The sequence below is a fragment of the Kryptolebias marmoratus genome, linkage group LG13 (genome assembly GCF_001649575.2).
Source record: "Kryptolebias marmoratus isolate JLee-2015 linkage group LG13, ASM164957v2, whole genome shotgun sequence".
In the NCBI taxonomy this organism is placed as follows: Eukaryota; Metazoa; Chordata; class Actinopteri; order Cyprinodontiformes; family Rivulidae; genus Kryptolebias; species Kryptolebias marmoratus.
In genome coordinates, this window is record NC_051442.1 from 1,462,297 (window position 1) to 1,466,552 (window position 4,256).

General features: G+C 46.5%; 1 protein-coding gene across 2 annotated transcripts in view; it reads left to right on the forward strand.

Annotated features, from left to right (window-relative positions):
* Positions 1–4,256, forward strand: part of sgcd (sarcoglycan, delta (dystrophin-associated glycoprotein)) — a 202,888-nt gene that overhangs the window by 193,640 nt on the left and 4,992 nt on the right. The window lies entirely within an intron of this gene.

Consider the following 4,256-nt stretch of genomic DNA (forward strand, 5'->3'; position numbering starts at 1 on the left):
AAAACATGTGAGGAGAGCTGCAGACCAGGGACAATCCAGAAATGCTCATGAATGTCAGTTTAGAAGCTATCAAAGTTCTCAAATAAAGCACCTTTTGAGAATGTCAATGTTTGTTGGGAATTATCTTACAAAACTAGGAAGGATTTTTGGTTTAGATATTAAAAGTTATGGTTTTTTATTGATTTTAGTAAAAAAAAATCACAACTTTTAGAAAAATGCCCCGCAAAATCAGGCATTTTAGCCGCAACAATCACAAAAAATGCCCACGAAATCCTGGAGGGATTGATTAAACTTTAGAACCAATCATACTGAGTCATTCTTCAATTAATAAGGACTCAAACTCTTTTTTTTTTAAGTTGACAAATCAGCACTTTATCTCTTTAAATGTGTCACTCCGTTGTTTTACGGAACAGAGTTTAATTCCTTTAAGATGTTTAAGCAGTTATTTCCCAACTTCTGTTTGTGGCTTTAAACAGAAATAAGGTTAGTTGTGAACTTTTCTCCTCAGCTGTACGGTTTGGTTTTTTACAGTTGATCCAAACTCTGAAAAAGTTTTATTTTTATCTGAAAACGACGCCTCAGAAAAGCTTAGAGCTGCTGTCTTTGATTCTCTCTGCTTCTGGTTTTCTGTATCTTATAGTATTTGTGGTTTTTTTATTAATAAGCTGCAGAATTTAAACTTATTTAGGGTCTTGTGATGTTTTTATGGTGCTTGTGTAAAAAAATCAACAGTAAAGAGAAAAATCAACTAAAAAAATCCAATCTGCTGCAGAAGTTCAGTTTTAGTTTCATATTACCAACCAGCCGAGGTCTGTGATCGCCTGAATTTAAGCCTGATTTAAGTTGTGTATCTGATGGAAAAATCCCAGAATAAAAATAAAATGGTTCTCCTGGTTGTTCTGCAGCAGCAGGTGAAGGAATTAACTGTTCTTGTCTTCTGGCCCCGGAGGTTGACGTGGCTCCAGCTCAATTCAATATTTCTCCTGTCCAAACTTATTTTTAGCAAACAACAATCCAAACAATATTTAGCCCCCTCAGCCAACACGGGCCGACGTTATTAAGATGGCTGCTGGCAATTTCCTGCTCGCTGGCGGTCCACCAGAACCGCACAGAGCTGCAGAACCGGGAGCAGAAGTTGATTGCTTTTCTTTCTGTCTCCCTGCAGACAAACCAGAGGTTACAGTCGAGTCTTTGTTTTCCGTTCATCTTCTCAGATTTTCTGGTGGGGAAAAGAAAGTCCTCCGTCTTTAAGGACGGAATAAAACCGATCGGGTCGATTCAAATCGGACCTCAGGTGAAGAAAAACACGGAACAGATCCACCGAGACGTTCTTTATGAAAGCTGCAGAACGTCAGTGGGTTCCTGGTTGTGGAGGAGTTGTGGCCCACTCTTCTTTCCAGCGTTGCTTCAGCTCTCTGAGGTTCTGGTTCTGGTTCTGGACCGTTCTGTTTGTTGGACAGACGGCCTCACATCTGACTCCAGAATCAGCCCAAACCGTCAGCCCTCCACCACTGTGCTGACAGCTGCAGTGCATTCTGGGTAAACATCTGTCCTCTGGTTCTGGTTCTGGTCCAGAAGTCTTCTGGTTCCTTCAAGTCGAGCTGCCATGTTGAGGCTTTGACCTTTGACCTTTGACCTGCTGACTGAGGCCTGTAGAGTCTGAGGTGGAGCTCACTGCACAGTCTGACCTTCTGGGTGAATCTGTCTGAAATGTTTCCTCTTCTCTGTGTGGAACGATGGACTCTAAATGACCTTTGACCCCTCTCAGATTGACGTGCAGCAGCTCTTTCAGGTCATTGCTGATGTCTTTCCGCCCTGGCGTTGTGCTAACACCCAGCAGAACCTGCTGATCGATGGAACCTGTTCTGTTTTATTTGTTCTGTTGAGGTTTTAGAACCCGATCTGTTTTTCTCTCCTCTCCCTTTGTGTTTTGAACATCCTCGTCTTTTCCTCCGGTTTCTGCTGCTGCCCCAACAACCCCCTGATTCGTTCCACACATCGTTCCTCGGGTTCATCGCGGTCGGCCGTGCTGATAAAAGGATTTTCCTCCGCAGGTCGTTCCGCTCGTCTCGTGTCAGATCTGTTAGAATCAACACGGGAGGATTAGGGAGAGGAAGTGTTTAAAAGTTTCCCACAGAAACAGTCGGGTAAATTACCGCAGTCTGCTGAGCGGCAGGGGGGGGGGGGGGCTGAAGGTGCCCTTCAATCCAGTTTAGTCCAATTAAAAGCAGCCGCTCTGAAGCCCCGCCCACTCGCCGGCGTCTCGCTGCCGTCATGGTTCTGTGGTCAGAGATGAAATGTGGACGTTCCTGTGGGCAGCGTGTATAATTAGACCCGTGTTCTCACACCCCATTAGTGCTGCAAACGTCCATTTGTCAAACCTCTGTCTTACACACTCTACATCCTCGGGCGCCGCCGCAATTACTGAAAGGTTTCGGCTATTAGACGCCGACGGACCGCGCTGCACGTGTCGGACACGCCGAGGCCGCTCGTTAACAAACGTCTGCTGAAGATCTGCTCAGGTCCTCAGCTTCGTCCTGTCCTTTATGGCCGCCGGTCCTGAACCTAACAGCGAATAACGGGTCGGATCCGGTTCTGATCTGTTCCATGAGATTTTCACAGGAAACAATAAATCAGAGGCAACGTTTAAGAAACAAGAATCATAAAAACTGACAACCCCCCGCAAACGTTTTGGGACATTTTGGAGACTCCTTCGTTAACGCCGTCCACGTTTTGTCTCCAACAACCTCGGCTCGGAGCGGAACAAACGGCTGCGGCCTCATCGTGAACACGGAGGCTGAGAGTTTTTGGATTTTCTTAATTCCGCTCAGGGATCAGGCGGGTTAAAGTCGGGACGTCGCTCCGGTCCGTGCAGGGGACAAAGTTCTGGATTTCCTGGTCCGTCTACGATCCGACCCCCACATGTGGTCCTGAGGTTTGGATCGGGACCGAAAGGACGAGATCCTGGATCCAAGTGGCTGAACTGCTGGTCTGAGGCTGGAGGACCAGGAGAGGAGGTCCGAGGTCAGGCCTCTGGTCAGGAAGCTTCGTGGTTCTCCTGACCCGGGACCGACCCAGGACTCTCTGAAGGGATTAATTCCTCTCTGGTCTGGATCCTCCAGGAGTCGTCTGTACGGCTCATCTTTAAAACTTCCAGCTCGGTGATTTCACCCAGAAACCCGTCAAAATAAGAGAACGTAAAACAATGAGGCTAAAAAAATAAAAGCACATCTTTTCAGTTAGCTGAGCGCAGCTGTTGGGCGGGGAGGATGGATTTCTTCCCCAAAGCTGCAGAAGAAGAAGAAGGAAGTTAATGTTTTAGCCGTAAAGGCCTGATCTACATGTCCCCTCGTCCCCTCGTCCCCTCGTGGACAAACGTTTGTTCAGCAGCAGCTGTCTGAGTTTGCTTTAAAAGGTTCCAGGTCATTTGCTGGCGATGCCTCCCTGAGGCCGGTGGTAATGGCTCCTTTACCTTTTTTATGGCTGGAGAAAGTCCTCCTCTCTGTGGCCAGTAAAACACCTGCAGACATGAGCCCCGGGAGGCCGGGGGGAGGAGGAGGAGGAGGAGGAAGAGCAGAGATTGGATTCCTGCTGCAGAGCTTTATTGTGCAGAATGAAAAATATATTTGGTTCCAATCAATGGAGGGAAAATGAGTTTGAGGAGGAGGAGAAACTTCAGATCTTCATCAGGAGGATGGTTTCAGTCCGAGTTCAGACAAACGGGTCGGGCTTTAGGACCCTGCGGTCACCTCACTCACTGTTGTGAAGGCAGCCTCTGCAGCTACGTGCTGAGAGGAAGAGCACGTCGAAGCTGAGAAAAAAGTGAAAATCTTTTAATCTGAGTTAAGAGTTTATCAAACTTTGAGGTGGGGAAAAAAAGTCGGACTGTACCATTACTGAGACTCCCCTTTAGCTAACCTTTTGTTACTTTTAGCTTCTAGCTAGCCTTTAGCAACTTCTCACAAGTTATTTTTCCTTTAGCTTTTAGCTAGCGGTTTGTTTCTTTTGGCTTTTATTTCGTGGTGTCCTCCTTTTAGCTGCTAGCTAATGTTTGGCTACTTTGGGTCTTTGCAGGAAGTGAAACGTCTCCAGTTCTGTTAGCTGTTAGCTGTTAGCTGGTTAACGAGCTGCTTCTGAACAATCTGTTCATTTCACCGGTAATTCTTGTAGCTTGTCATAAATGCTTATTTAAAAACAGTTTTTTCTCTAAAAGAGGGACAATTAGCTGAAACGCAGCTGACTGACAGCAACAGGTG